The 19,995-nt window shown below is 40.4% G+C and overlaps 1 long non-coding RNA gene across 1 annotated transcript; it reads left to right on the top strand.

Annotated features, from left to right (window-relative positions):
• Positions 1–4,732: 4,732 nt before the first annotated feature.
• LOC116565257 lies at positions 4,733–19,692 on the top strand. The gene is made up of 3 exons (XR_004275354.1): positions 4,733–4,818; positions 5,882–5,997; positions 18,289–19,692. It is a non-coding gene; the product is annotated as an uncharacterized LOC116565257 (long non-coding RNA).
• Positions 19,693–19,995: the final 303 nt, after the last annotated feature.

Genomic DNA, 19,995 nt, shown 5'->3' with positions numbered 1-19,995 from the left:
TATAATTCTACTGAATTCTGAATCTTTGGGTCTTCCTTTTTACAGTTAAATGTTGCATTTGAAAATCCAGGTGATCTTGACTAGTCAGACTGAGATGACTTTAAAAACTGTGTATAACCTATTAGAAGTTATGCGCTTAATAATAAAAGACAAATCTGTGTTTTTCCTCTTCTTTAAAAATCAAGCAGCAAGGCCAGGCGCGGTGGCTCACGCCTGTAATACCAGCACTTTGGGAGGCCGAGGCGGGCAGATCACGAGGTCAGGCGTTCAAGACCAGCCTGACCAACATGGCGAAATGCTGTCTCTACTACAAATACAAAAATTAGCGGGGCACGGTGGCGTCCACCTGTAATCCCGGCTACTCAGGAGGCTGAGGCAGGAGAATCGCTTGAACCCAGGAGGTGGAGCTGAGATTGCACCACTGCACCCCAGCCTGGGCGACAGAGCAAGACTCCATCTCAAAAAAAAAAAAAAAAAATCAAGCACCAAAACAATAAATTTAGTTTTAGAATGCATTAGTATGGTATTCAATTGCATTGTAGAAGGAAAAAGTAAATTAGAAAAAAAGTGGTAGTTAACGTGTGCTTAAAAATGGGCTGTTTTCAACCGAGGGAGAAAGGAACCCTCACACGAAGGCCAGTGCTCATTTTTTTTTTTTTAATTGCAAAAGAATATTTAAAAGGTAGTTAAAAAGACTTTCAAGTCTTTTAAGAAATGACAGTTAAAAGAGAATTCTGCAGCCTTTTCTTTTATTATAAACTATAACAGGAGATAAAATCTGCAATTTTCTGAAATGTCGTCCCATTTAAACTCCCAAAATGTTTCTTATTTTTAAGCCTGAAAAACATTGAAACACCTTTATCCTGAGAAGTTTGTGTCGTGTTCATATCTGTCCTGACCCTCCCACAATCCACTATTTGATTATTAGAGGTAATTGGCACTTAGCATGAAATCTTTAATACACTGACATCTAAGTATCTAATTTTCTTACTATCAGACAGAAATTTAGACTTCTTATAAAGTTTCTATGCTTATTTGATTGTTACTACTTAGAATTAAGGCTTCGATAATTATAAAAACATTCCAATAAATGTTTCAGATATAAAAGAAATTTAAGCAATATTATTAAAGATTAGGATAAAAAATGACAACAGCCATGTCTTCCTCTCTGAACATATCCCCTAAAAATATTCTCCTGAAAAAACTTTCTCATTAGAAATAATTATGAATATATTGTCTGTGCTTCATAAATAAGAACTAATTCATAGAGAATAATAAGTAGGTATGCCAGGAAAACCCAGAAATAAGTTGCAAATATTAAAAAAAAGGAAGTCGGATAAAATATATATACTAAAAAGGGAGAAAAGACATGTAAATAATATACTCTGTTTCTTTGGAATCTTATTTTCAAAGTGCTTTACAAATTACCACATTCTTATAGTATTTTGTGAGTTAAGCAGATAGTTAATATTCTTGGTATGTGGCAACTCAGATCATAAAGAGGTAAAATATCCTAAATTATCCACATCCCTTGAGCCTACAGCTGAGGCAATAAGAGAACCCACATCCCAGGACTCAGCTTCAGTACTTTGTCCATGCTCTTCTCCTCTGTCCATGGTGCTCTGCCTAGGGGGTGTAGATGGCCATCCCGCCCTATAGGGGTTAGCTGGGCAACTGAGAAGGGGCCATGACAAAGAATAGCTTAGGCATCACGCGACATCAGGCACAGAAAGAGAACAACTAATGAGTAAGAAGAGAAGTGATGTTGATCGGTGGCTCCCCCAGGGTTGAATTCAGAACATGTTCTGCTGTCTCCTGGGTGCCAAGTTTTGACAAAAAGGGCAAAGGACAACTTGAACAATGTGGGGTGGGCGGGTGAAATCTCCATTCATTGTTGTTCACGTGGGAGTGGAGTGCTCAGAATGAGGCAGAGCTTGACGAGGCTCCCTGCCAGCAGCAGCCTCTTGTTTCTCATCAAAAACCAAATACTCTGTCCTTCTTTCTCTTCACCGCTGGGGTTGGAAAGTATCGGAAGAACACGTTGGTACCAGAGGGCAGAGATACTGTGTGAAGAGGACCTTTGTCCTTAACAGGAAAAAACAGGAGAATAAAAAGAGACATTCCAAAGGAAAGACAAAGACCTAAAAGTTGGAAAACAGAAAACAGACTGAAGGAAAAAGAAAAAGCAAGAAAGTGGCCCTGGGTCCAGAAAACACCAATTTTTTTTTCTTTTGCCAGAGGGTGGGAGGAACAATGTAAAGGAAACACACACACACACACACACACACACAAGCACACACACACAGACACACAGACACACTTCAAGAAGCTCATGTAAGGAAAGAGTAGGCACAACCCACATATTCATCAGCAGGGGTTGGGTCAAATATATTATGGTACATCCATACAATAGAATACCATATAGGCTTTTAAAAAGATTTAAGTATACAGATATTAGATATCTTAGATATCTATCAGTCACAGATATCTAAGATTGATTTACTGAAAAAATGAAATGGCAGAGTAATTTTTAAAATATAATTTTATTCTAAAAGTAATAATATAGGTTAGTATATGTACAGAAAAGAATATGGAGGATAAAGCACCAAGCAGCCAAAGGTAGTTATTTCCGGGGGGAGAGAGAGAAGTAGAAATTATTGTGGAAGGTGATTATGGTTTATAGTACACGTTTTTGTGTTATTTGAAACTTTTAAAAAAATTATATAATTTCCATTGTGTGTTAGGAAGAAATCACTAACAAGTGTAGAAGTAAGTTCTACTGCAAAGAAGAAACATAATACATAGGTCAAAAAAAGAAAATTTTATAATTTGCAGCAAAACTTAACATTGAAGTAATCTATACATAGATGTCTGTATCTATGAAATAGTGAGCCCAAAGTAAGAGTTTTAATTTCATTTAAAGAATGTTTGTCTTAAATTGACGTGACTGATGAATTTTTAAAAGGTGATAATTATGGTTATAACAGGGTTCTGTATTATACTGAATATTAGATATAATTCTAACTTACCTATTGATGTAATTAATATTTTTCAGTAATTGAATATTTTCTTCTGGTCAACTTGAATATTCTCTTCATATTTGGGTAAATCTCATAAAGTAACTCTAATTGCTTTAATTTAAAGATAGTCCTTCCAACAAGAAACTCACAAAGTACTAAGCGGAGAGGGAGAGCAAGAAAATTTGACAAATATATATTGAAATACATGAACAGAGTATTTTATGAACATGTCTTTATGACACGCATGAACAGGTCTTTAGAAAACAGCAGAATTTGGAAGCCATCTAACTGGACTGCAATAGTCAACCTACATAGATGGGTCCAACGGCTGTACCTTTTTTTTTTTGAGACACAGTCTCGCTCTGTCGCCTAGGCTGGAGTACGGTGGCAAGATATCGGCTCACTGCAGCCTCTGCCTTCTGGATTCAAGCGATTCTCCTGCCTCAGCTTCCCAAGTAGCTGGGACTACAGGCGCCCGCCACCACGCCCAGCCAATTTTTTTTATTATTAGTAGATTCAGGGTTTCACCGTGTTAGCCAGGACGGTCTCGATCTCCCGATCTCGTGATCCATGCGCCTCGGCCTCCCAAAGTGCCGGGATTACAGGCGTGAGCCACCGCGCCCGGCCCAACGGCCATAACTTTTGAACTAGACTAGGTTACATGCGAAACATACAGTAATGATAATTTCACCTGGGGGTTTGGACATTCTTCCATTTATCATTTAGGAAAAGCCCTTTGTGAAATCAGACCAAGAAGCCATCCAGAGCATCGTAAAATCTCAGCCACAGCCACACCAAAAAGAAAAAAAAAAAAGTGTAAATCTCTTGCTGTGTACAAAATCACACAGAAGCTATGCTCCAGTTTGTTTGCATGTGGCAGTCAGGTGAGATAGAATTCTATTTAATATGGCCGGGCGTGGTGGCTCCCGCCTGTAATCCCAGCACTTTGGGAGGCCGAGGTGGGTGGATTGCTTGAGGTCAGGAGTTCAAGACCAGCCTGGCCAACATGGTGAAACCCCGTCTCTATTAAAAAAAAAAAAAAAATTCTATTTAATAGGATGTCATCAACAATCCACTCACATGGAGCTGGGGCCCTGTCCCACATTAATTGAAGCGTAAGATGAATTGTCTAAGACGGGAAAAACGTACATGTATTTAAAATATGATTTTGGAAACGTTTGAAAGCTTGTCTTACGCATTTCAGGCTGAAGTAAACCTTCAGAGACATTTCTCCCCACAGTACTGTAAAATTAGAGGCCAGGCAGAAACGAAGTAAAAGGCTAGGATGAGGAAGTCAGTCCGGGGGGCGGGGTGGGGGAATCTTAACACCCAGAACGGTGCGCAGAGGCCACGGGAAACGGTCCCCTTCCCCCAGCAGGAGCAAGGTGAGGCACTGGGGAAACCCCGCGGGAGACACCGCTCTCAGGCGGGAAGAGGTGCTGGCGGTAAGGAACTCAGGCTGTCTTGTCTTGTGAGAACGGTTACGGAACGGACACCACAAGCGCAAGGCACTTGTGAGACAATTAAACACACCGCTCCTTGGCCACTTAGCTTCTCGACAGGCCCCAGGGCCCCACCTTTCCTGGGCTGCCTTCCCAGCGTGCCCTGCGCCTTCCCAGCGTGCCCTGCGCCTCTCCCGGCATGCCCTGCGGCCGCTCCCCCAGCTGCTCTCCCGGAGGCTTCCGGGTGCCCCTCCGCCATGTGCAGCTTCCCCAAGACTTGGATGCTCAGACGGGAGCTGTCCAGCCCCTGCATGAGGAAGAGGGCTTGCTTGCGTGTGGTAACCACCTTCTTTAACGTGAGATTCCCCCAGGTCCCATAAATGCTAGCGAAATCTCCCTAACCCCCTCCCATTCCATGTGACCCTCAAAATCCTGGGACACCTTTGGCCCCAGGACTTCCCACCTGAGAACAAGTCTCACTTCCAAAAGTCAGCCAGTCTCAGGCCAAGCTGTCTAGGGAGAACACCTGCTCAGGATCAAAACGTTTCCTCTTCATTTTTTTTGTGGAAATCTTCAGCTTTGGCCTGTCTTGAGCTATTATTCACTGTCTAATTGCTTTGTTCCCAAGTAACTCAAATGGAATCAAATTCTGCAGAAACCGAGTTTCACTGTGTCTGGAGGAACAAGGAATGCAAAGGGAGTGTGAGGAAACAAACTACCCACCTTTTCCAGTCGTGGCGTCGTGCTGAATACAAACTTTACCCAATTGTATTGTTGATATTATGAGTGTGTGACATCAAGAATTTAGAATTTATAGAGTAATTTATGTGTTCATTAACGAACTTGACTCTAGAAATAATTCTGTTGGTTGGTGGATTGTGGTTATCCTGCGCATTTTATAAATAAACAATCTGTGAGAGCTTAGGAGACTTGCTAAAGCCTCATATCTAGTAAGTAGCAGAACTAAGGACTCAAACCCAGGATTTCTCACTTTATTTCCCATGTTAAATTATTTTTTTTAAAAAGTCATGAAATTATTATTCAAAGCTCTTCGTTTATTTGTGCTTATTTTGATTAAAGAACTATTCTATGATGTTTTTGATTAATATAAATAAAGGAATATTCTATGATGATAAATATCTTTTTTTGAGGATAGTCTGATAAAAAAACAAAATGCATCCATATATATAGAGATACTGTAGATACAGAGCTCTATAGAGAGACAGAGAGAAAGAGAAAGATATATGTGTACAATATAGGAAAGAGTTGTAGGGAAAGAAAGAGAGAAAAAGAGAAGGGGAGGTGATATGACTCAAAAGAGAGACCTCTCAGTTGGGTGGTCCTCTGGGGATTTGGGATAACATTGGGTCACTTGTGGTTCATAATACCAGGATCACACTAATAATTCTCGTATCTCAGGCTCAGCCCCACCTGGCCTTTCTGGAGCCTTTCAAACCCATGGATCTCCTAGGATAATTTCAGCCTGACTTTGGAGTAGAAGATGGAGAGAAGACAAGATGTATTATTCAGGACAGGTAATGAGTATGTCATATACCAAGAGATCTGGCATATATGATCAGGATTAATGATTTTTATCATCACCCTGTGTTTCATCGGAGTTTTTTTTTTTTTTTTTTTTTTTTCTTTTTATGTGCTTTTAACGTCTAATGTTAGAAAAGTAAATTCCTGGAAAATCAGTTAAAGGCTGGATCATTTATTCATTTTATAGTATAGGCTAAGGACACTTTTACCAGAGCTTGAGAACTTATTTTATAAAAATACCCAGATATTTTCCGAGGGAATATGGTATTAAAGATTTTGACAGTACGAAAGGAACAGAGGTGATTAAAAATACTATTTTTCCTGCACTATATATCCTGGTCTGTATTTTAAAGATAAAGGAGTCTATTGGAAAAGATCTTGATGTAAGAAATTCAAGTCTTTAAAAGAAGCTCTGAACTTGTACTTTTTAAAAAGAGGGTAAGAATATCATCCTAAAATACTTTTTGAACATTACAAATGATTTAATTGCACACTAAAATAATTTAAGTATCCAGTTAAACACAGATGAGGAAAATAGGTGGTTCTGTTTAGGGATTTGATTGAAGAACTCGTGCAACAATGCAATGAAACAAACCCAGATTTATAACAGTAGACATAGTATTAGGCCTAAAAAAATTTTAGAAAAATATATTTAGCCAATATAGATTATTTTGTTTTTGAAGAAGATGGCATTTAGTAAAAAGTTACAAAGTCCTTAATGAAGAGGTCTAAAGTCATTAATACATGAGCACTTCAAATGTAAGCCTTCCCATTACAGTTACCTGTAGGAGTAAATAAAGGAGCTTTGTTAAATGTAAGACCCCATCTTTTCTACTTAAGCCTTTTAAACTTTTAGGTCCCTTAGAAATTTCACCACCAAAATAAAAGTGTGATTGCTAAATCAGTATTCAGATAGTTAGAATCCAACTGTGGGTTTTTTTCTAGATTATTTATTTTTTATTTCTTCTTGGATTCTATACATAAATATTATGCTTTGATACTTTGAAACTTAACAGAAAAGGAGAATTTCTATAATGGGATTCCTACTTATTTTGTATCTATGAAAGCTACTTTGCTTGTTTCTTTTCTATATACAGATAGAAAAATGTATGGAGCTAATTTTAAAAATCCAATACATTTTCTGTTATGGAATTTAAATTAAGCTTGACAGTAACTTATTTTTTTGTCCTTGGGGAGAAATATCAAAAGTTAGTTTCCTCTCTGAGGGCAGATCAAATTTATTGTGTGACAGATGATTTCTTAAACACGCTGGATCTGTCCTAAAATACTGTCTTTTAGATATAGGCCTTAAGACTACCTTCTAAGTAAAGGAGGCCTTTGGGATACTTAAGAATGTAAGCTCTCTTGGATAAAGTCTGAGATGAACTATCCTTATTTCAAAATCCACTTATAGAGTATAGTGTTAAAGATTCGCTTTGAGTGTACTGACTTTGTCATAATGTTATCATACGTTAACATTTAAATTTCTCTGGAAGGATTGTGGAGAGAACTTTTTCTGCTATAGAAAGTGTGCAACATGGTAAAGACAATTAGAGGAAGAGAAATGGCAGCCCTGCCCAAGCAGTGAGAATGATAAAATGATCTGGAGGGCTCCAGAGACAGCTGGCAAGGTTCAGATTCAAGCTCTACCAAATAACTATGTAAGGTTTCACTGTACAATGGAGATAACATATAGTACATTTACCTCATACTGTTGTCGTAAGGATTATATAAATGTGTCTGGCATACAGCAAGCAGTCAATAAATGTTTGCTATTATTATTACAGCTAAAAACTTAAGCTACTTACCTGTGCCTATAGAGACAGTGAGTGATGAGCTAAAATATGGCCTAGATGGTTATGTTTGAGGTTTCTTTCAGAATCTTAATCCGTCTGGCCTCATAATCATTTTCCTTGTTATACTACCTGTAATGTAACCCCCGGCCCCAATTATCTAGCCTATATACCCTTTCAGAATTCTCTTACCCTAATGTTCATCTGGGTTTCTTGTTCACTCTTCCAAACTCTTACTCTTCCCCTTCTTGTAAAATCCTCCAACTGTGCCCTCCAGAACTCCCAACCCGTGAAGCACAATCACGTCTCCATTCTCCACCCTTCTAAATGCTGTGATCTAGTTTATTCGCAAACTGGCTTTTTGCCCAAGACATTACTTCCTTTCTCGGCAAGAAGCTGCCCATTCACCTTGCTCTTTAGTGCCATTTACAGACCATTTCCCTTTAAATTTCTTCACCCGCAGCCACCTCAGATATCTCACTGACATTATTAGGACAGTGTTCGGAATGATAATAATTGATATTGGCAGGGTTAAATGGGGACAATGCATGTACAATGCTTGACATAGTGATAAGAACATACAAAATTCTTAGTAAATTTTAGTTTTTACTATTCACCTTGTGAGTGAAGGAGGTCTTTGGGGGGTACTTAAGAATGTAAACTGCCTTGAAAGTCTGAGATGAACCGTGATATCCAAAATAACTACACCTGAGAAATCATGCATTAAGCCCATTCCTGACTATTATCTCCTATCTGTTCTAGTCCACTGACTTTCCCGCTATTTTCCAGTTCTTTTTTTTTTCCTCTCCCCATTTATGTATTTTATTGCATTTTAGGTTTTGGGGTACATGTGAAGAACATGCAAGATTGTTGCATAGGTACACACGTGGCAGTGTGATTTGCTGCCTTCCTCCCCATCACCTACATCTGGCATCTCTCCCCTTGCTATCTCTCCCCAGCTCCCCACCCCCCACCGCCCCTCCCCTATTTCCCCCCAACTGACCCCAGTGTGTAGGGCTCCCCTCCCTGTGTCCATGTGTTCTCATTGTTCAACACCCGCCTATGAGTGAGAACATGCAGTGTTTGATCTTCTGCTCTTCTGTCAGTTTGCTGAGAATGATGGTTTCCAGGTTCATCCATGTCCCTACAAAGGACCCAAACTCATCGTTTTTGATGGCTGCATAATATTCCATGGTGTATATGTGCCACATTTTCCCTATCCAGTCTATCGTCAATGGGCATTTGGGTTGGTTCCAGGTCTTTGCTATTGTAAACAGTGCTGCAATGAACATTCGTGTGCACGTGTCCTTATAGTAGAACGATTTGTAATCCTTTGGATATATACCCAGTAATGGGATTGCTGGGTCAAATGGAATTTCTATTTCTAGGTCCTTGAGGATTCGCCACACTGTCTTCCACAATGGTTGAACTAATTTACACTCCCACCAACAGTGCAAAAGTGTTCCTATTTCTCCACATCCTCTCCAGCATCTGTTGTCTCCAGATTTTTTAATGATCGCCATTCTAACTGGCGTGAGATGGTATCTCAATGTTGTTTTGATTTGCATTTCTCTGATGACCAGTGATGATGAGCATTTTTTCATATGTTTGTTGGCCTCATGTATGTCTTCTTTTGTAAAGTGTCTGTTCATATCCTTTGCCCACTTTTGAATGGGCTTGTTAGTTTTTTTCTTGTAAATCTGTTTTAGTTCTTTGTAAATTCTGGATATCAGCCCTTTGTCAGATGGGTAAACAGCAAAAATTTTTTCCTGTTCTGTTGGTTGCCGATTCACTCTAATGACTGTTTCTTTTGCTGTGCAGAAGCTGTGGAGTTTGATTAGGTCCCATTTGTCTATTTTGACTTTTGTTGTCAATGCTTTTGGTGTTTTGGTCATGAAGTCCTTGCCTACACCTATGTCCTGAATGGTTTTGCCTAGATTTTCTTCTAGGGTTTTTATGGTGTTAGGTCTTATGTTTAAGTCTTTAATCCATCTGGAGTTAATTTTAGTGTAAGGTGTCAGGAAGGGGTCCTGCACATGGCTAGCCAGCTTTCCCAACACCATTTATTGAACAGGGAATCCTTTCCCCATTGCTTGTTTTTGTCTGGTTTGTCAAAGATCAGATGGTTGTAGATATGTTGTGTTGCCTTCGAGACCTCTGTTCTGTTCCATTGGTCAATATCTCTGTTTTGGTACCAGTACCATGCTGTTTTGATTACTGTAGCCTTGTAGTATAGTTTGAAGTCCAGTAGTGTGATGCCTCCCGCTTTGTTCTTTTTGCTTAGAATTGACTTGGCTATGCTGCCTCTCTTTTGGTTCCATATGAAGTTTAAGGTGATTTTTTCCAGTTCGGTGAAGAAGGTCATTGGTAGCTTGATGGGGATAGCATTGAATCTGTAAATTACTTTGGGCAGTATGACCATTTGCACGATATTGATTCTTCCTAACCATGAACATGGAATGTTTCTCCATCTGTTTGTGTCCTCTCTTATTTTGTTGAGCAGTGGCTTGTAGTTCTCCTTGAAGAGGTCCTTTACGTTCCTTGTTAGTTGTATTCCTAGGTATTTTATTCTCTTTGTGGCAATTGTGAATGGAAGTTTGTTCTTGATTTGGCTCTCTTTAAGTCTGTTATTGGTGTATAGGAATGCATGTGATTTTTGCACATTGATTTTGTATCCTGAGATTTTGCTGAACTTGCTTATCAGTTTCAGGAGATTTGGGGCTGAGACGATGGGGTCTTCTAGATATACAATCATGTCGTCTGCAAATAGAGACAATTTGACTTCCTCCTTTCCTATTTGAATGCCCTTTATTTCTTTTTCTTGCCTGATTGCTCTGGCTAGAACTTCTAATGCTATATTGAATAGCAGTGGTGAGAGCGGGCATCCTTGTCTGGTGCCACATTTCAAGGGGAATGCTTCCAGTTTTTGCCCATTCAGTATTGGTTGTTGGTTTGTCATAAATAGCTTTTATTATTTTGAGATACGTTCCATCAATACCTAGCTTATTGAGGGTTTTTAGCATAAAGGGCTGTTGAATTTTGTCAAAGGCCTTCTCTGCATCAATTGAGATAATCATGTGGTTTTTGTCTTTGGTTCTGTTTATGTGGTGAATTACATTTATAGACTTGCGTATGTTGAACCAGCCTTGCATCCCCGGGATGAAACCTACTTGATCATGGTGGATAAGCTTTTTGATGTGCTGTTGCAATCGGCTTGTCAGTATTTTACTGAAGATTTTTGCATCTATGTTAATCATGGATATTGGCCTGAAGTTTTCTTTTCTTGTTGAGTCTCTGCCGGGTTTTGGAATCAGGATGATGTTGGTCTCATAAAATGATTTGGGAAGAATTCCCTCTTTTTGTATTGTTTGGAATAGTTTCAGAAGGAATGGTACCAGCTCCTCTTTGTATGTCTGGTAGAATTCGGCTGTGAACCCGTCTGGACCTGGGCTTTTCTTGGGTGGTAAGCTCTTAATTGCTGCCTCAACTTCAGACCTTGTTATGGGTCTGTTCAGGGTTTCGCCTTCTTCCTGGTTTAGGCTTGGGAGGAGGCAAGTGTCCAGGAATTTATCCATTTCTTCCAGGTTTATTAGTTTATGTGCATAGAGTTTTTTGTAATAATCTCTGATGATGGTTTGAATTTCTGTGGAATCTGTGGTGATATCCCCTTTATCGTTTTTTATTGCATCAATTTGGTTATTCTCTCTTTTCTTTTTTATTAATCTGGCTAGTGGTCTGTCTATTTTGTTGATCTTTTCAAAAAACCAGCTCCTGGATTTATTGATTTTTTGAAGGGCTTTTTGTGTCTCTATCTCCTTCAGTTATGCTCTGATCTTAGCTATTTCTTGTCTTCTGCTAGACTTTGAGGTTTTTTGATCTTGCTCCTGTAGCTCTTTCAGTTTTGACGATAGGGTGTCAATTTTTGATCTCTCCTTGCTTCTCATGTGGGCACTTATTGCTATATATTTTCCTCTAGAGACTGCTTTAAATGTGTCCCAGAGATTCTGGTATGTTGTGTCTTCATTCTCGTTGGTTTCGAAGAACATCTTTATTTCTGTCTTCATTTCATTGTTTATCCAGTCAACATTCAAGAGCAAGTTGTTTAGTTTCCATGAAGCTGTGTGGTTCTGAGTTAGCTTTTGAATTCTGAGTTCTAACTTGATTGCACTGTGGTCTGAGAGACTGTTTGTTACGATTTCCATTCTTTTGCATTTGCTGAGGAGTGATTTACTCCCAATTATGTGGTCAATTATAGAGTAGGTGTGATGTGGTGCTGAGAAGAATGTATATTCTGTGGATTTGGGGTGGAGAGTTCTGTAAATGTCTATTAGGTTTGCTTGGTCCAGGTCTGAGTTCGAGTGCTGGATATCCTTGTTAATTTTCTGTCTGGTTGATCTGTCTAATATTGACAATGGGGTGTTAAAGTCTCCCACTATTATTGTGTGGGAGTCTAAGTCTCTTTGTAAGTCATTAAGAACTTGCCTTAGGTATCTGGGTGCTCCTGTATTGGGTGTGTATATATTTAGGATCGTTAGCTCTTCTTGTTGCATTGATCCTTTTACCATTATGTAATGTCCTTCTTTGTCTCTTTTGATCTTTGTTGCTTTAAAGTCTAATTTATCAGAGATGAGAATCGCAACTCCTGCTTTTTTTTGCTCTCCATTTGCTTGGTAAATCTTCCTCCATCCCTCTATTTTGAGCCTTTGTGTATCCTTGCATGTGAGATGGGTTTCCTGAATACAGCACACTGATGGGTTTTGGCTTTTTATCCAGTTTGCCAGTCTGTGTCTTTTGATTGGGGCATTTGTCCATTTACATTTAGGGTTAATATTGTTATGTGCGAATTTGATACTCCCATTTTGGTGCAAGCTGGGTGTTTTGCCCTTTAGTTGAGCTGGTTCTTGTTGTTCCTTTATATGTGTAGAGCCTCTTTCAGGAGCTCTTGTAGAGCTGGCCTGGTGGTGACGAAATCTCTGAGTACTTGCATGTTCCCAAAGGATTTTATTTTTCCTTCACTTATGAAGCTTAGTTTGGCTGGATAGGAGATTCTGGATTGAAAGTTCTTTTCTTTAAGGATGTTGAATATTGGCCCCCACTCTCTTCTGGCTTGTAGGGTTTCTGCTGAGAGATCTGCTGTGAGTCTGATGGGCTTCCCTTTGTGGGTAACCCAACCTTTCTCTCTGGCTGCCCTTAGTATTTTCTCCTTCATTTCGACCCTGGTGAATCTGACGATTATGTGCCTTAGGGTTGCTCTTCTTGATGAATCTCTTTGTGGTGTTCTCTGTATTTCCTGGACTTGAATGTTTGCCTGCCTTGCTAGGTTGGGGAAGTTTTCCTGGATAATATCCTGAAGAGTATTTTCCAGCTTGGATTCATTCTCTTCGTCGCATTCAGGTACGCCTATGAAACGTAGATTAGGTCTTTTCACATAGTCCCACATTTCTTGGAGATTTTGTTCATTCCTTTTTACCCTTTTTTCTGCAGTCTTGCCTTCCTGTTTTATTTCATTGAGTTGATCTTCGACCTCTGATATCCTTTCTTCTGCTTGGTCAATTCTGCTGTTGATACTTGTGCACGCTTCGCGAAGTTCTCGTGTTGCGTTTTTCAGCTCCATCAATTCACTTATATTCCTTTCTATTTTGTCCATTCTCATTAGCATTTTGTCAAATATTTTTTCAAGTTCTTAGTTTTTTTGCATTTGGTTAGAACATGTTCTTTAAGTTCACAGAAGTTTCTTACTACCCACCTTCTGAAGTCTGATTCTGTCATTTCATCACACTCGTTCTCCCTCCAACCTTGTTCTCTTGCTGGTGAGGAGTTGTGATCCCTTGTAGGAGGAGAGGTGTTCTGGTTTCAGGTGTTTTCATCCTTTTTGCGCTGGTTTCTTCCCATCTTTAAGGATTTATCCACCTGTCGACTTTGTAGTTGCTGGCTTTCAGATTTGGTCTCAAATCTTTCAGATTGGCGTTCTGTTTGTTGATGATGAGGTTATTTCTGTTTCTCGGTTTTCTTCTGACAGTCTGGCCCCCCTGCTGTAGGTCTGCTGAGGTTCACTCCAGGCCCTGCTTGCCTGGGGTTCACCTGCAGCAGCTGCTGAACAGTAAGGGTTGTTACCAGTTTTCTTCTTCTGCTCTCTTTGTCCCAGAAGGATACCCGCCTAGTGTCAATCTGATCTCTCCTTTATGAGGCGGCTCTTTGGATATATAGGGGTCAGGGAGCTGCTTGAGGAGACGGTCTCTTCTTTATAGGAGCTCAAATGGTGAGCTGTGAGCTCTGTTGTTCATTCAGAGCTGCTGGGCAGGTACGTTTAGGTCTGCTGCAGCAGAACTCATAAACCGCTTTTTGTTCCCAGGTGCTCTGTCCCAGGGATTTAGGGCTTTCCGAGTTTCGGTTATGCTGCTGCCTCCTCTTTTTTTTTTTTTCCCCCCTTCAGAGCTGTCCTGCCCAGCAAGGAGGCAGCCTAGTCACTGTCAGCCTGTAGAGGCTTTGCTGAGCTGCTGTGGGCTCCACCCCGCTGCCGAGTGAACTTCCCTGCAGTCCTGTTTATATGGGTGTAGTTAGAACTGCTTTGGCGATGGTGGCCCGCCTCTGTTGAGGCGGAGTCTCTCTGCTGTGGTGGGTTGCCTTGGCAACGGCGGGCTGCCTCAGCAATGGCGGGTTGCCTCAGCAATGGCGGGTTGCCTTGGCAACGGCAGGCTGCCTCAGCATTGGCCGACTACCTCCATCGTGGCGGGCTGCCTCGGTAATGGCGGACGCCCCTCCCCCACAGAGCTGGACCGTCCCGGGTTCAGCTGCGCTTGCTGTGAAAGTCTCAATCCAGAGTTTCTGATTGCTGTTCTTTTGTGGGGGTGGGACCAGCCGAGCCTGATCGCCTGGCTCCCTGCCTCAGAGCCTTTTTTAAGTTGGTGTTCCAGTCGCCTGTTGAAGAGGCGCCGGGGTCTGTTTGTTTTCCCCTGCGGCCACTCTCTGCGCTGGCTTAAACAGCGGCACTGAGGTTTGTGGCGCTATTTTTTTTTTTTTTTTTTTTGCCCTGGAATCTACTGTGCTCAGTCCCTTTTTTAAACAGACAAATGGGCGACTTCCCGTGGCTCCAGTCGCTAGCCAAAAGGGCACACGGACCGGTGAATTTTGTATGGAGAACTGCTGCGCTGGGGCGCTGACAAAGCACCCACGTGTGGGAAAGCAGCCCTGCCGGCAGGCACAGCCGCGCTGGCGACCCGTGGAGCTCCTCCACCTGGGAATTTCCCAGTCTGTGGGCAATAAAAATGCGGCATCCACTCACCCTCTGCGCTTTCACTGGGAGCTGCAATCCTGAGCTGTTCCTAAATGGCCATCTTGGATCCTCCTCTGTTTTCCAGTTCTATCCCTACACACCTGTTCTCTCTTCCCTTTCTAAGCTGGAGGACAGTATAGATTCTGTTTACCCATGAGTCATTTTTTGGTCAATATTCTACACTCCCTCGCTTTGTTGTCTTTTATTCACATCTATCCGACAGGTTCTCACACCTAGATGTGCGCAGCTGCTCATCTTGCCTTCACCTGCACCCAGGCTGCTTAGTGCTGCGGGGAGAATCATGCTACTGAGTAGATTATATCACTGGAAATTCACTGTCACCAACTTCACCTGGATTCCTAGTATTTCCTGTCAATCCTCACGATGTCTTATTAGTCAACTCTATATTCCATTCTCTACTGTGCTTATTTCAAACCTTTTTCAATCTCTTCAAAGCACACATTCTCTACTGGTATGTTTATTCCAGCACTATTCACAGTAATAAAGATGTGGAATCAACCTAAGTGTCCATCAACAGAGGATTAGATGAAGAAAATATGGCATATATACACAATGGAATACTATTCAGCCTTAGAAAATGAAATCATGTCTTTTGCAGTAGCATGAATGGACCTGGAGGCCATTATCTTAAGTGGAGCAACTCAGACACAGAAAGAAATATACCACACATTCTCACTAATAAGTGGGAGCTAAAAAAACGTATACACATGGATGTAGCATGTGGAATGGTGGATAGTGGAGACTTAGAGGGTGGGGGCTGAGTCGGTGGGAGGCAGGGTGGAGGATGGGGGATTACTTGGTGGGTAAAGTGTGTGCTGTTCCAGTGATGCACTGAAGGCCCTGACGTCACCACAATGCAATATATCCACGTAGCAAAACTGCACCTGTACCCCATGAATATATACAAAGAAATACATAAAAGTTCCTCTTTATGTTATTATTTCTTTATTATTTTTAAGTTGACATAAAATTGTATATATTTATCATGTACAACATGTTTTGAAATGTGTGTACATTGTGTAATGGCTTAAGTAAGCTAATTAACATATGCCTTATTTCACAGAATAAAAATTCCTCTTTTCTCAAGTACATGTACTCTTACAGTAGAAATGAGTTAGTCATTTGTTCATTTATTAACTATTTATTGAGTACCCTCTGGTTGTTGTTACAGAGTCTAGGAATACAATGGTGAAAAGGCGAAAGGTGAAGTGAAGTCCTGGAGATGACTGGTGTGTAGTCCCCAGCTGCACTAAACCTACTTTCATAGAGTTTACATGAGAAGTGGAGATAAAGGCAGACAATCACCAAGTCATCAGTAAACCAATAAAAGAGTTTCAAATAGTGGTAAGAGAGAGAAGATAATAATAGCGGTGTGATAAGATAGAGACTGGACACTAAGGTGGGAGACTAAGCTTGGTGATTAGGGAAAGCCTCATTTTATCCAATAAAAGGAAGGTCGTTTCACTGTTAAGAAACTACATTTTACATTAAAGAGAGCATACGTATAGTTATTTACTTAATCGATTTTCAAAATAACCTTTCTTGTTATACAAATGAAAACTTGTTATACAAATGAAAACAGGGAATTAAGGAAGTTGCCCAGGCCACACACAGCTACTAAATGACAGAGCTGGGATTCAAACTTTGGTCAGTTAACGGAAGCCCATGCTGCCCCCACTTTACCAAATTGCCACTCACAAAGACCGGCTCTTGAGAAAAAGGACGTGTGTCACTGGTAGGTTTGAGCAATCTTTTCTAGTATGTTTGAGGCCTTTTTAATCTGTACTCTACATCAAAAATAGTAATACACAATATTTCTGTGGTTGTTTCCCGGTAGTTTTATCATCATCTCACTATTGCATACCGTTTACTAAGACACAGAGAACTTACAGGCCATTTGAGACCACTCTTATAACTCAAATCTAAAAGTTAAGTGATTTCCCCATGGTTACATAGCTGTAGAATGCTTAATCTAGATTAACTAGATTCACGGATGTAAACTAGATTTGGGTTTCCTGACTGATCGTTTTTTTCCCCAGTATGCCTATACAAAATACTTCCTTTAAAAGTACTGAGTTTAAGAATTTAAATCCAAATAAAACCGGAGAATTAATTTTCATTTCTGAGGCAAAATACCAAAGATTTCTCCACTAGTACTGGTAACTTCATTGGGAATAAATGATAAAGAGAATAAGAGGGAGTAAGATAAACACCGTGCAGGTGTCACATTAAATTACCCCCTTTTCCCCTAATTTTATATAAATGAAAGAAAGGACACCCAACTGCAAACTCCCTGAGATGCTATTCAAATTCAAGTACTTCCGAAATACAAATATGCGATAATTCTTTGCAGCTTATGAAAAAAAGAAAGCCATTTTTGTTTGTTGTGTCGTTGTTGATGTATATGTGTGTTTTATAATTATTAAGGAAGTATACTCTGGTTTCTTTGCAGATCTTATAAATCTTTGGCCTTTTTATAATTATTAAGGAAGTAATAATGAAAATGGAAAAAGAGGCTTTTTGATGTTATTCTGTCATTGCATTGCCAAAAGAAAATATATTCCCCTCTTTTCCAAAAGTCAGCTGGGTTTTATCAGCTTTGCAAAATGATGAATGAATGCCTTGTTCATTATTATTGCTTAAGTCATTCTTATTTATGCCAGTGATTCACGGATTATGTTTTGATTGTTCTTGAGAGATGAAAACACTTTCTTGCTGATGAATAAACACTGCCACTTTTAAAATATTTGTATGCAAAATGTCTTTAAAGCCATTATGAAATGCTTTGCGAGAGTATTAGGAAGCTGTTTTTCCAAAGGCACTTTTTTCTCTACCTTTTCTTTCATGCTAAGCAGCCCAATTGAAAGGCTTTTCAGAGTTAACTTGTTTAAGCAATACCAGTGTTTTAGTGTAATGAATAACTTTTTATAGAAGACAATCACACACAATTCAACATGCCGGTGTTTCTATTTCTGTGCTCCACCAATGAAGGGATTCCGTGGTAGAATCTCTTTCTTTGAGAAAGCTGAAGCCATCAAAACCCTGATTAACCTCTGATATTCACGTGGTGCTCTTGATCTTGAGGACTGCAGCAGTCACAAAGCTTTAATGGCAGCCATATGCTTAGGGTATTGTGGGTATGGGTGACCCAAATGTGAACTTGGGGGGTGACTGATGCTAACTGCTATTTGTTTCAGGTTTGGTGTGGAGATTACTGATGAAGAGTTTGACTTACTACTTGACAGAATCCCCCTTGATGAAGATGGAAATGTCAGAGGCCCCCAGTTCATGGCCATGTTGGATGCTTGCCACTCTTTTTCCACGTTTTCTCACTTCTTAGTAATTTTTATTCTTGTTTTTAATACAGAGAATGTACCCCTGAAAGTACTAGGTTTATTTAAATTTTCTGTTTATTGCCTGGTATCTCACTTACTAATATTTTATAAATGACAAAGGATTTTTGAAAAAGCATTGTTAACAAAAAGGTAGGATTTTTGCATGATGAACTATGGCAATGCATTTGAAAACATTTAATGCCTCAGTACCTAAATAGTGGACGTGGGAGGATAATGTGTGACTGAGGTGACAAACGAGGCATGTAAACTGCGTTTGCAGAGTTGGGAAGAAAATTGCAATAAGTGGCAAAAGTCAAATCCTGAAGATGGGTGGTGTTCAGTCCCCAGTCGCTCTAAACACTCCCCCACACACTGACCTTTTACCCCCTCACTCGCCTCCCACGGGACTCCCATTTACAGGACTTCTTGCTACCTTCTTCCCAGAAGATTCTGCCTGGACAGTAGAGCACACCTATGACCAATGATTGTGTTAAAGGCGGAGCAAGAATGCTTTCTGAAATGTTCTCACTTTGTATTTCTCTATCAGGGAACCAAAGTTATTTCTCTTTTCTAAAATCTTTTCATGGATTTTGTAGGGTAGTTCAAGGCTTAATTATTTGAAATTCTGATCAGTATTGACCATTTTATTCCTTAAGTACTTTAAGGCATGTAGCAGTCCCAGGCATCATGATTTTGGCTGAAGCCATTGAAAGATGGGTTGCTTCTTCCTAAAGATGCTTCTTTTTTCCAGAGCAGTTTTGGAATATAACTGTCTTCATCCAGCATGCCTCCTGGACCATCCTCCAAATCTCATGACTATCTCTTTAGCCATGAAACCCACCCATATTTTCTGTTGGTTCTTGATAGCAGGGTGGAAGTTACCAACCTGGTTTGACTTGAAGGGCATGAGAAGAGCATGCTCCAAGTGAGAGAATGCCCTCAGAGTCTCGGGGGCTGGCAGTAGGAAGCCCTCAAAGTGAAAAAGAACCAGGAGTGGTGAGGAGGTACCAGTAGGCCTTACCTAAAGGTGGGCATCCCTGGCAGTGCAGTTTTTCTATAGTATTTCCCAGGCTTACGTGGTCTTCTTTCATAGAGCATCTTAGAGGCTGGCGTTCCACAGACTGTGGGAGGCTCCCTGAGTCAAATTAGTTAATCAGCTAAGGAGCCTTAATTTTAGCGGATCAAGATGAAGTGCCTAAGATAATGAAATGAAGGGGGGTGGTGTTTGTGTTTTGTTTTTGTTTGTTTTTTGAGATGGAGTCTTGTTCTGTTACCCAGGCATGATCTTGGCTTACTGCAACATCTGCCTCTCAGGTTCAAGCGATTCTCATGCCTCAGCTTCCTGAGTAGCTGGGATTACAGGCATGTGCCACGATACCCAGCTAAGTTTTAAATACTTTTAGTAGAGATGGGGTTTCACCATGTTGGCCAGTCTGGTCTCAAACTCCTGACCTCAGGTGATCCTCCCACCTCAGCCTCCCAAAGTGCAGGGATTACAGGCGGGAGCCACCGCACCTGGCCTGTTCGTTTGTTTAAATATGGGGCCTGCAGGGAAAGAGAAATACAAGA

Source organism: Sapajus apella, unplaced genomic scaffold (genome assembly GCF_009761245.1).
Source record: "Sapajus apella isolate SASKATOON/1434 unplaced genomic scaffold, GSC_monkey_1.0 scaffold39, whole genome shotgun sequence".
NCBI lineage: Eukaryota > Metazoa > Chordata > Mammalia > Primates > Cebidae > Sapajus > Sapajus apella.
This window is presented reverse-complemented; position numbering and strand designations above follow the sequence as displayed.